The 13,512-nt window shown below is 37.1% G+C and overlaps 1 protein-coding gene across 8 annotated transcripts in view; it reads right to left on the minus strand.

The window, feature by feature from the left end:
• Positions 1-13,512, minus strand: part of PPP1R13B (protein phosphatase 1 regulatory subunit 13B) — an 84,798-nt gene that overhangs the window by 31,679 nt on the left and 39,607 nt on the right. The gene's annotated exons all lie outside the window — the stretch shown is intronic.

Here is a 13,512-nt window from a genome sequence, read left to right on the forward strand (position 1 = left end):
TGCCAGGGTTTCCCAGATGGGGAAATTCTTATTGATCTGGTTCTGCCAGACAGTCACTGGGGATTTCACAAATCATGCCCCAACAGATGTGAGCTTTTTTGCAAGCTGTTCTCAACTGTGTGTCACTGAGTCAACAGGACTTTATTTCAAAATGCAGCTTTAAAAAGGGCTAAAGGAATGCTAACTCCCCTGGGAAATATGACAGATCCTCAACTCTCTAGTAAAAGAAATTGAAACCTGCTAGAAAAATTAGAAGTACAAAAAGGAGGAACAATTAACAATTTAAATGGCAGGAAACTGCACCAGTTGTATCCAGTTGTGCCCCTCCACTGACATAAAGTTCTCTGATTCAGGAGAGGCTTGTGTTAACAAAATGTGAGAGGTGACTATTTTCATCAGTCCCCCTGCACCATGCAGTAATCCATATACATATACACCAAAATTTGTGTGCAAGAGTTGGGGGACCTTCAGAGTAGCATTATAAGGTGAAGCAGGGCCTGCAGGGCAGAGGAGGAATTAGTGTAGACTGCCTTTCTTTACATTCTGCTGACAGAAACCTCAACAGGATCAAAATGCCTTTTGTCAGCAAAGGAGCACCACTGGATACAACCATGAGATAAGAGACTTACAAAAAGACATGAGTATGGGTTAAATTAAAGCAAATACAAAAGCAACAATAACCCACACATGACATTAACATTTCTATCATATTTCTATAAAATACTCAAGCTGGTGTGATTATGCAAGTTGAAATAGTTTTGTGGTTTTGCTGACATTTTTACAGGTTTTATCACAAAAAACAGTAGAATAGCAGTAGTTAGACTATTAAGCAGTTAAACAGCTTATTTGTCAGAACTCAAGGAATGAGAAAAGCTGAGAAATGCAATTCCCTGAAAGCAGATGTGCCTTGTTAATGGTTTCCTGTAGAAATACAATTTATAATAATTGTAAATAAATGCATAAATGGGTTGTGGAATTTCAGGCCAAGCACTATAGTCTACTGACAAGACTTGGAAATGCATAAACAAGTACTATCATCAGGGTATAGGAAGACATGATCCAGGAACTTTTAATAATTAAGACACCTCTGCATTTGAGCCATAGCCCAAGAACTGAGTTTAGATTTACAGCAATAAAAACAAATAGCTTGTTCTTAGACTATTCACTTATTCTGGATTACATAGCTCTGCACACAAAAGTGCAAGGGTAAAGTTAGTGAATGCAGACCTGTCATCTCAGTAACAAGAGAAGCAGGATTTAAAGAAAAACTAACATACTAAATTTTACAGACTAACACTATTGCTTGCATTACTTTTTATTTCATTTTATCCCAGAAATGTTGGTCAGCGAAGAACAGTGAGAGGCAGTACTCAAATCCTAGATATTGCAGCTCAGAGTCTCTGAGGTAAGTGGTTTGCACTAGAAGCTAGCATTTGAAAAAAGAAACAAGGTTCTGCTTTGTTTGAGCAGGAAGGCAAAAGCACATGCAGGGATTTTGCTGCTAATGTTGTTTAAACTAGGTCCAGCTAATCTAGAAGCTTTTTGCTGCTTCCTCATTACAGAAGTTGATATTGCCTTCTTTACTTAGAAAGGGCTCAAGGTAAAAGCACAGAATCTACAGTTATTAGACAAGGTGAAGTCCCACTGAACTTGACTAGACAAAGCTTTAATATTTCACATGCATTGTGTTCTCTACTCCTTTTGTTTGTTGTTTCAAACAAACAAACTTTTGTTTGTTGTTTCTATTAATAATGAATTTTGGAAGCATATTCAGGGACCCATAGACACCACCATGAATTTGATGTGGTTTGCCAGAATTAAAGAGTAGGGAATCTAAACAACAGATTCTAAACTAGCTAGGTGTAGCTTCTGCTATACAAAATTAGCAGACAACATTAAGAGGTGTCAAAGTGAATACACAAACATGTAACAAAAAAATCTCTTACAAAAAAAAATAAAATTATTTTCAGAACTAAAAAGTTCTTACAACAAAAAAGCAGCATTAGTTCCCATCAAATATCAGCCTAGTCACCAATACAAATTTCGCAAAGAGGAGGAGGAATGTTGCAAATGTTGCAAATCCACACTTTTAAAACAAGAAGAATAATGCTGCGATTATGGGAAGAAGAGTAGCAGCAGCCGGGAAGAAAATGTGATATTTCTGTCCAGACCTATTGCATAAAACCCCAAACCATTTTAATGAAGAATATGCTTTAGTAGCAACTTCTCCGAGTACAAAGCAAAAACAGTGAAAAGGATGAAGTATGGACTAAATCATTCACATAAAAATCAGTAACAGACTGCATAAGCAGACTGCATAAACAATCTGTATGCATTCTGCAAAAAAGTACAGGATAACAACACAGTAATTTTCCCTGTTCCAACCACCATGGAGTTTCAGAATACTAACTCTCCATCTAGAATGTGATGGTAGAAACCTATTTCATTAGTAGTCTTGTTCAATTTTGAAGTCAGAAAGAATGAAGGCTTTCCCTACTTATTCCTACAGTTTTCATTTTACACAGAACTCACACAGCTTCTCCTCTTCAGTACATGATCCATCTACAAATTTATACTATCAGCCAAAGCTTAAATTGCTCTTTTCAAAAGCAAAGCCATGAGCTTCAGCAAATACCCACAAAAATCAAGATGTACTTCCAGATATACCAAAAGAGTGAACTGTTTATAGCACACTGTGCTGCCTATCAAAAAGAGATGTTTACATTCTGCCCCAGCACACACATTTCCTATTCTATCCATAGGACTTAGATGCACTCAGGGCACTCCTGCTCTTCTTGGTGGGACTCTGATTATATCTGAATGCTAATTGTGCCCTTACCACTTATAGTCAGATCAGGAAACACCGATGGAATACTAACAAAATGGGATCCAGTGGAAGGAACATCATGTTTCATCAACTCAAAGTTTTAAAAAGAGTATCATTTTGACTCAAAAATTGAAACTAAAACCACTTAACTATTTTCACAAATGTATCAAAAGTTCTCCTGCATCAAGATCTCAATGGATGAAGTAAGAATTAAGAATTCTCTTTAGTTCCTACAGTTCAACAATGATAGCACTAATATATTGATTGCATTGGTTTGGATCCACACTTGGCCATAGTAAAGCATACTCTGAAATCACTAGAACATCGTGAATAATCAAGTAACCCAATTATTTCAATGCGTCTACTCTATGTATGCCTAAGTCTAGATCCAATTTTATTTTTTAAAAAGTTAGGTCTTATAGCATTAAATAATTGGACTTTAAAAGAAAGACGTGATTAACAGAGCAGTTTTAAGTCAAACAAACTGCACTCTAACTTGGCAGCTATTACAATAGTAAACCTTAAAATGGCTAAAAATAATTAAACTATCTCAAAAGAACACAGTCTCATATGCTTTTCAAATCAGATTAAACCAGCAAACAATGATAATTATCTGCTAGTTAAAATATAGTTTTTAATAAAATTATTTATTTTGAATACAAATCTTTACCACCAGTTACCTTCACAGTAAATATTCACTATCAGGAAAAGGAGGGGGGAAAGCAAACAAAAAGCTAGATTTCAACCTGTAGCTTTACAAGAGGTTGCTTCCTTTTCATCCACATAGCAAAAGGATAGTTGAGGAAGGACAAGAAGATTCCTCTTCAGCTCCAAACTTGTGAGTTTCTAAGATCAGATCCAATATATTAGACTTCCAAAGTGGAGCAAGCCATCCTTTGAACATCAGAGAACTTGGTAATTAAAAGTACCCTCCAGAAGACAGCACTTTCTTCAAAGATCTATTTAATCACTGAGGCTCAAGGTCAAGGTTCATTTATTATAATTCATAATTAAGCTTCAGATAAAATGGTTGATGAAACACAGGAAAATCTGCAGTCCTGCTAATCCAAACAAAGCTCTCTATTAGACAATAATACAGGCAGGAACAGCTCTAAACATTCTTAACTCTTGTCAGCATTTCAGAGTTCTGGCAACTAGCTCAGTTCATACTAGCTATTAGTAGTTTTCAAAATGACATCACTCACCTTTCACAACAAACTTGAGCCTATTACATTAAAGACAGGTTTAAGATCCTCCGTGCATCCACCAACAGGAAAAAATGCACCTCCTCCCTTAAACATATATTCAGAGAAAACAAAAGGTCTTTTGTGAAAATTTCTACTCCCACAGATATCACAAATTCACTCTGGGCTTAACATTCTGATGATTTACACATTTCTTCATTTGGATTCTGAAAAATCTTACAAAGGATACCTAAAAGTGTATTTGTTCTCTGTGAATGGAAACCTTTTATAAAAATGGTATTTTTAATGTCCACCACTTTCTTACATCTGGACAACAGTCTTAAGCAAGTATTCACTTGACCGACACAGTAAATGAGCACCGTTGCACAAGATTTCTGAATTTGTAGCAGAAGGGACAGAATCTTCTGTGGCCAACATCCTTCCTTACATTTCAATTCAAGAACACAGAATGAGAAAGTAGCAGAGCAGGAAGAGCCTCTCAAACCGGTGAATGTGTGAGAAGGAGAAAAAAACTAATGGAAACTCTACAAAGGATAACAAAGTCTCAGGAAAGAGGGTTATTGAGCTAGCAAGTGACACTGGCTCATCCCAGTGTTCAGGAAGATTGTGCTACAATGCAGGCCCACAGTATATCTCTAAAATAAAGATGAGGAGCTCTCAGAAAAAAAATGTATGAAAAAGAAATTTCTGCCCCAGTATCCTTCATTAATAGGTCTGATTTATTGTTTTCTTAAAATGAAACAAGGCAGCAGAGATCAGGCAAAGAAGAATGGTAAGAAGAATGGTAAGAGTCATGCAAGAGTTTAAGGTCAGTAGCAATAGAGAAGGCATAATATACTTCACACTGTAGCATACTGAAGACCTTTCTACTGACCACCTCACTCTTCTTCAATCTGAGCTTCCACGGCACAGTGGCCACATAGTTCTAAGCAATTATTTGCCATCATGATGATGCAAAATCTATTTTCTAGGAACAAAATATCAGAAATGGGTCTTTCAGGACACTAAATCCTTAAAAGGATAATAAGCTCTGCATTTATGTAATGGCACAAGTAGTTTTCCCTCACCCCACGCTTTTAACACCCTTTACACATTAATTAAAAGTCACTATAAAGGGCTATAAAAATATTATTAGTTCTTAGACATCAAGCTCCTGGTCAACCAAAATGTATGAGATATATAACCCTAACCTCACACCCTGTTTGTGTACTCTTTAGAAATCATGGAACACTTAAAAGCCATCCATCCCAGATATTCTGCTCAGGGTAGCCGTTCTGTGCTAGCACTGCAGAGTTATACTGAAATTATCAACTGAAAATGCAAGCAGCTTCTCTGAGAGCAAAATAAGAATGCAAAACAGATGACCCTTTCTTCAAATATTTGTTGTGGAGATACTTTGCTCTAGAATGTTTTTAATTCTTTTTGTTTTCTGAAATATCTGCAGCAGCAGTATGTAATTACTGGCATGAATCCTAAATCTTATCAGAATAATTCAGGTTGTGGAATGGGTCTTTTCTATTTCCTCCACCTGCTGGTACTCAAATCAGGCCATGCTCTGACACAAATTAAACAGTGATCCTCAGACTGAAAGGAGTGAACCACACCAAGCTAAAGTCAAGAAGCCTTTTCCATGATATGAACCAGAATGTAATTTTTCTGCATTTCTTCAGCTGCCATTGTACAACAATGAGACATGTTTCAATCTTATGGAAATAATATCCAATTCTGCTGGAGCTAGAACGTTATCCAGTCTCAGTCTATAGAACACTACTGACAATGTAATGGTTTCATCCACAGCTCTGTCTTTCATTTTTTAATTAGGTCAAAAAATGCCAACAGCATAATCCATATGGAAAGCCAACAATAGCACTAACAGTTTTTTATAGTGTCATAGAGAAAAATAGGTTTATCAAATCCAGATCAGATCGTTTTTGGAATTAAAAATCAATATGGTAAAATAACAGCCCACTAACCAACAAAAGCCTGTCACATGCTAACACTGTGCATCTAGACTGGTCACATTTCATCTAGGAACAATAATAAAAAGGCAAACACTTGTATTATTTAACTGAAATACATTACTATTTAGGAACGCATTGGCCCAATTCTGCTTATATAAGAACTAATCAGCAAACAATTGAATATTTGTCTATATGAATCACATCACAAGATGACTTTTAAAGTGGCCATCCTATTATCACCACCTCCCATATTCTGGCACAATTAGATAAATCTTCTACACAGTAAAGGCTTAGAGCTAGTGAGAGTGAGCTGAAGACTTCAGATGCCAGGTATTTACAATTTACAACTTTTCCTTCTCTGCAGTTTCTTTCCTCTTTCAAAAGAGGGAGCTATAGCTGCTAGGACACTGGGAAAATCAAGTTATCTTTAACGCGCACCCCCCCCATCCCTGGCCACCCCAAACAGAAATTGGCTTCAAAACAAAAAATTCAGGCACTGGAGTACATTCATTACACAAAGGAGAATCACCAGTAATCAGTTCCAACAGCTGAAAGAAATTCAAACAAGTTAATTCTAAAGCAGTTAAATGGAAATAATTTTAGACATGTTGTCTTTATAGAACTGATATATAAGATGCTGTAAATAAAGATTTATCCATTTTATTATAAGCATTCATTCACTATCAAAATTCTCTATTCATTTTCAAGTTATCAAATTTAAGAAAAACTGCAGACCAAAAGGTATGGATGCTTTGACTTTATAATTTTTTTATTCAAGAGCATTTATGAGTAATAGATGTGTCACATTAAATGTTATAAACAGATAGAATTCCTTTAAATAGTAAACTCTGAAGCAGGCTTTTTCTGCATATTAAGAAAACACCACCACCACCACCTTATTTTGATATGCTCTAGCCTACTATGATTAAGACTCATTACAAGATTCTTCAATAACATAGTTATTACTTTGAATGTTTTTCTTGGCATAGTGGTTAAGGCAATGTTTATGAAGGTGATGCAATAACTGAAAAAGAAAAACATGAAAACAGCTTTCACTTGAAGTTGTTGCTCTAAAAAAAATATTTTCGTGTTTCCCATAAAGCCCCAGAGCTGCTCTTTATCAGTTTAGCTGGGATGTTAAAATAGAAAGTTTTATAATTTACAACACTCATCTTGTATACAATTGATATGATCCAACTCCTGTATTTTACCTATATTTGGAGCTATTTTTATTTATCAACATGAATTGTTTCTCCACCATTCAAATTCAATGAGAAACAATATAATGACTACAAAATATGTCAAGCAATAAAACTAAAGAATTTCTTTAAAGAGTAATTACCTGTTGACAACATTCCCATGTAATGGTAAAAGACTGTACTTTTATTTTGCTGTACTGCCCATCAGTTGTAAACTCTTGTACTGCTTCAATATGCTTCAACTCCATTTTTTCTTCTGAGTTTCCCAACTACAGCTATGTTTACTGCTGTGCCAAACAGGCAAATATTCCGTTAAATCTTACAGTACTAATCCTAATTTGCAAAGAAGTCATCAATATAAGGTAAGTTTGTATCTTTTTTCTAACATGCTCAGAAGCCACCCACCCGTCGCCCCCTCCTCCAACAAAATCCTTCATCAATATGGAAAGCTGTCTCTCTGCATTCATCAGCAATCACTGAGAGGAAAAGGCTAGTGGATTTTGCCAGCAGTGAAAGACCTAATCATGACAAGATCAAGCCAGCTGTCAAGTCTAATCAGCTTGATGCTTTGCACTTTTCCAAATTCAATGGAGAATGTTGAACAAGTTCTTCTTTAGCAGCTGATTATAGATTTGAGCCCACAATACAAACAATACTTTGCAACCAAACCAGAAGAGAAAGTTTTACATTTATCTTTTTGCAATATTAACTAGATAGTATTGCTTCCCCTCATGCTTCAAGCAGACTTTGCTATTCAGAGTAACAGGGTGCCATGTTGACTTGGCATGCACGGAAACCTGCTATCTTATCAGGAGAAGCAGACTGTACAAGACAAGATAAATATAACACAGAAAATGGATGTTAATAGTCCAACTGAAGCTTTCTTAGCTACATTTCTAGGTTAAAATGGAACAAAACAAAAACCAGCTTAACAATATAACATATAAGCAATCATCTTAAAGCCAAGAGGATGTGTCATCTGAAATACAATGAGCCTCAAAGCATCAGACAGCTTTAATACAGCCATTTTCACCCGTACTAACCCTAGATCAAAATAGTGAAATGCACTTGCTCATCCTTTCAGAATAATCTGCTTTTAAACAAGAGAAAAACAAAAGGCTTTGGGAGATTTTACAACACCCAGGAATGCCTCAGAACTGAATGCTTTTGGTCCTCTCCCAAAAAACCCTAGCAACATTTTGTAAGCAGATTTGGGAGCTCAGCACAAAGAGATGCAGGTGGAATAGCAGTTCTGATGAATGAGAAAACCTTTCTTCCTGAAAAATGTCATTTAACATAAGAGATGTTTTCTTTTATATTTCCTCCTTTCCAGCAACATGTGTTTTAAATGTCTTACAGGTTAAGCAAGAAAACAGAAAAATAAATAAAGACCATGGCAGGGGATCTGCCAGGTACTTAGAAGATCCAGGTTATATTTGTGTGAGGTGCCTTGACATTTTTATCTCTCTCGCACAGTTTTTTTCTTTCTTTGTATTTCATTTCTTCTAAGAAAACAAAAGATCTGGGGCTCAGGTTCAGGGGACATGATGATGATGATGGATGATGCATAACTCTGCTGTGCTAATTTGCAAATCTATGTGCATAAATAGAATCAATTAATTGTCATTTCAAATTCACAGAAAGCAAACTAATTAACCTTTTGCTTGCTTTCAGGTCAGAACTGTTCAGTTTCAAGTTGTGCTTGCTTGAAACTTACCCTCCATGCACACACACTTTTTCTTATTCTTTCACACCTGAATCCAGATAGGGAGGATGGAGTGTCTTGGACAAGCAAAGTGCTATATAGCACCTTAAACATCTTGCAATTAATTTCAAACTGAGCAGAGCCCAATTGGTGGTTGTTTAAATTACCAAAATTACCTAGGTTTCACTTCACATACAGATAAAGGAACTATTTTCAGGATAGATAAGACAAGCTACAGATGTCTCTTTATGAAAGAGGAGGACGCCAATTCTACACTTACCTGGGAGTAAATCCCACTGAACTTAAGTATGACTTATTCCTGAGTTCAAGATTATTCAACAGGTTTGATGTAATCCTGATCATGTTTCACCATCCACAGATCTCTCTGTGTCCCTGGTTGTTTTCTTTATATAGTTTCCTGTACCATCTCAGCTATCTTCTCCTATCCCAGAGGTCTCTATTATTATGTACAAGGATGGCTCCAAGGCATCTGCTGGCTGAGGCGGAGCAGGGAATGGCTCCTCTTCACTTCCAGTCAAGCTGCACAATTTGTTTTGACCCACTGAAGCAAAAAATCCTATATACAGCTCCCCACTGCCTTGGCAAAAAATAGAATAATAATTAACAAATTAAATTTGATGTATCTGAGGTTGGTGTTTCACAGTATAAAATATATTTCTGTGCACATATACATATATCTGTCTTTGAAGGATCCCATCTCCTAAGGACACTCCTATTTATAAAAATGGATCTATGAAGTGGGAGAAGAAGGCAGGAAGGTTCAAGGTAGGCAATTGGAGGGGAAGTATATGTGGGCAAAAGCCCACTAATGCAGGGCAAATCAGATGCAACAGAGATTATCAGGCTCCTGTACCTTACTTCTTCTTATAAGAAATGCAACATGTTTCAAATTAACTTTTTCTACAGTGGGTTCCAATCCCTGAAAGCTCACTGTGCCACAGTAATCTGTGAGCCCTTAAGGCACTGTAGTTTTTGAACACAAAAGAGCAAGAGGCACTTATTGTTCTCCCAAATCTATTCATGGTTCCCTAGTCTAGTGTTAAGCCTTGATGACCATTGGTAGATGAGGACCACACATCTACCAATGGATCTTGATAAAATCAAGTGTACTCCAGTATGATGACCAAGGTACCAAGGAGCTTCAAGCAAACTCTTGTTTAAAAGGTTGGGGCCTTCATGCTCTTGGTCGGCTGAGCGAGTGAATCTTAATGTCTCTAGTAACTGCAAAGCTATCAAGTTCAAAGAGAAGAAGCAGGCTTGTATTAAGGCATATGATGGCAAAATGAGGCAGCTCAAAGATCTAAAGAATAATAGAAATTTATTTGTTTAGTGTTTCATTTGTAGACCCCCACAATAATGATGTTCTTTGGGTTTAATTCAAATTCAGAAGAAGCATAAGTATAACCAGAAACATAATGTACACCAACCCCAAAATTAAAACACCAACTCCTAAAACTGAGAGGCCCAGACTATGAGTCATTTAAAAGGATTGGGTGCTGGAAAGATGCAAGTATGGTGGCCAGGCAAACAGGTCTGGGAATGCTGCTCCACAAGCAGAATGCTACTACAAATGCTGTTTTGAATATTTAAGGCCCTAAAGACTGATTGTTGAATATGCTGGCTAGGGCTGATGGATGCTGTAGTTCAAAACCTCTAGAGGCCAGACAGTGAACTTGATTCTTCAGGGCTTGTATCCTACTGGTGTTCCATTCATGGAATGAGGCTTTCCTATCTTACCCTTCTCTGAACTAACCTATAATTTATTATTATTATTATTATTATTATTATTATTATTATTATTATTATTATAACATTTACCTCTGAAGACTGGGAGAACTGCTGGAAATGGTGTGAAATATGGGGTGCGCTATCTTAAGTTAAAACCTTTTGACCAAAAGCCCAATCTTATTCATTCTCTGCTAGAAGTAAGTTCTGTTAATTTAGTGATATGCATTTTCCTGAAAATGCTGCATTGGAACCTTTTCTAGAAAATGTTTCTATGCAAATTCAGCTAATTTGCATAGGGTCAATATTATTTGCATCAGAAAAATCACTAAACTAATTTAGCATATTTAAATGCAGTAAAATAAACAAAGCTGATGTTATTTTACCTCAATATACAGGTATTTCACCTAAAATAAAAATAAGCCAACTTAATATATATTGTACAATTTTACAATAGTTGTAAAAAATTAAGGATAATAGCCTGTGCTTCCTTTATATTATTTAAATGTAAGAAAGAACACTGGTAGGAAACTAATTCAGCTTCCTTAAACTGCCATCCAGTTATGTCTGACTACAATGCCCAGCATCCTCCAATCAGCAAGACATCTGGAGGGTGGCAGGCTGGGGAAGATGCTTTAATTAATATTAACCTAAAAACTATGCATGATATCCTGACAAATTTATCTTTTTCCACAGGGTTCAGCTATCACTATCAATCTACCTTCTTGCAACTAAGACTATTTTTGTGTCCTGTGGTTTTGTATGATAGAGAGGTGGTTGTGGCCCTCCTCTGTGTGACAATCCTTCTGGCACTTGAAAACTGCTATCATATCCCCTCTAGGGTCTTCTCTTCTCAAGGCTAAATGTATCAGTGCTTTCCATTTTTCCTCACAGAACATACTTTCTAGGTCCCTGATCATACTTGTTGCTTCTAATTTGTTCCAATTATCAAAACTTTTGGTGATGTACATAAATGGATATAGTATTCAAGATGAGGTCAGACCAGCACAGAGTAAAATGGAACTATTATTTGACATTATTACATTTGCTTTTTTTTCTGCAACCACTTTTTGCAGACTCATATTCAGGCTGTAATAGACTAGAATGCCAAAAACCTTTTCATATCTTCTATTGCTAAGCTAAGTATCTCCTCCTGCTTTTCCTGACACCTTTGCAGTTTGCATATATCATCTTTATCCCAATCTGTGCAAAGCTAAGTTCTTGAGTATTTTTCCTCCTGAAAACTTTGGTTGGTTTCCATTTTTTAATGTCATCAACCTTCCATAAGTCTGCCAGAAGCCATTGCAGACCAGACTCCTCACTTCTTGAAATGCCAAAATTATTCCCTCTGCATCAAATTGCCAAAACTTTGATCTAATACCTTTCATTTAACTGGAGTCTTCAACAGCCATGACAATGTCATCTCCATTAATTTTCTTTGAACCAGAATGTTATAGATAATGCTTTTTCTAATGTACTCAGAGACTACCTCTGTGGTACTGGGAGAGTGATAACGGAGTCCCCTTCTGAAGCAAGAGACACAGTTATGACCTTGGAAGAGCATTTGATTCCCCCCCCCCCCGCCCTTGTCTCCTCATAGTCACTATAGAAAGAACTGTGCCAGATGCTTCCTGAGGCTGCAAACATGGCACTGGAGGGAGGGGGAGAGAGGGAAAAGGTGGAAAACCTCTGAGATGAGGAGCTCTGCCTAGTGAGGGTGAAATGTTGAAATACTCCAATTTATGTTTGGACTCACAGCTCTCTGTATTAATTCAGGACATTGCACTATCAGATAAATTGTACATAACAAAACAGATTATAGTACGTTCCTGGTCCAAATAGTTTAAACTGTATATTGAAATTTATAATCAGTTATTTCTTCTTGCTCTCTTAGCAGCTTCTATTACCATGGGCAATTCTCACATCTAAAAATTGAGTCATTTACTCGCTCTGAATGGGACTGAACTCATTCTGAAAGAATATGTATTATGAGGTTCAACAGATCCACCAGCTGAACTTCTTTCTGAAGTTAGCCTAGTCACAGTGATCAAAGCACTGGAAACCTCAGGATGAGACTACTATCATTCACACTATGAGGGACTGCTATTGTGCCTGGTTAAGAAGCTACTACTAGGGCAGAATACTGGAGCTATGGTGCTTACTAGGTTTTTAACTAATATCACAATTGCGTTAAAAGAACTACAAAGGATGCCTAATCTAGAAAGCCATGTTCACGGTTCTGCTGTCATACAAATCCTTAAGAAACTCAGGACCAGAATACCTGGCAGACCACCTGCCCTAAATGTGCCCAGTTGAAGAATCTCCAGTGGTCATTCTGTGACCACCAATTGCCAAGTAACATAATAGAAGAAAGCCTTCTTGCTAGTGGTGCTGACCCTTTGAAACATTCTCCATTTGGCATGAGGTAAAGAGAAACAAACTTTAAATGACTCTTGAAAACATACTGGTTTTATACAGGCTTTCCCTGCACTGTAACGGAAAATCCACAATTTAATTGTGGATGAGGTGGCCAATCTGGCATGTCTAACTGAGATGTAGCTGGGTGGACAGGGAGGAGTTAGTCTCTCCCAGTGGTGCCCCCCAGGGTACTTACTTCAGAGTCAAGGCAGAAATGAGAGCCAGTGGAGAGGAGGTTGCAGTGGTCTATAAGAATTCAGTTTCAGGTGCCCTATCTGTCCAACAAGCCTGGTGTGTTTGTACCAGCAGGACAGATTGGGGAGTCTGTTGGTGAACTGTCTATCTTGCAACCCATCAGTCTTCCTACCTGAGCTGCTGTCAAATGTTAGGTTGGAGTCTCCCAGGCTGCTGGCCCTGGGGGGCTTTAATATTCACACTGAGAGCACCCTAT

This window comes from Varanus komodoensis, unplaced genomic scaffold, assembly GCF_004798865.1.
Source record: "Varanus komodoensis strain SLA01 unplaced genomic scaffold, ASM479886v1 scaffold3, whole genome shotgun sequence".
Taxonomy (NCBI): Eukaryota; Metazoa; Chordata; class Lepidosauria; order Squamata; family Varanidae; genus Varanus; species Varanus komodoensis.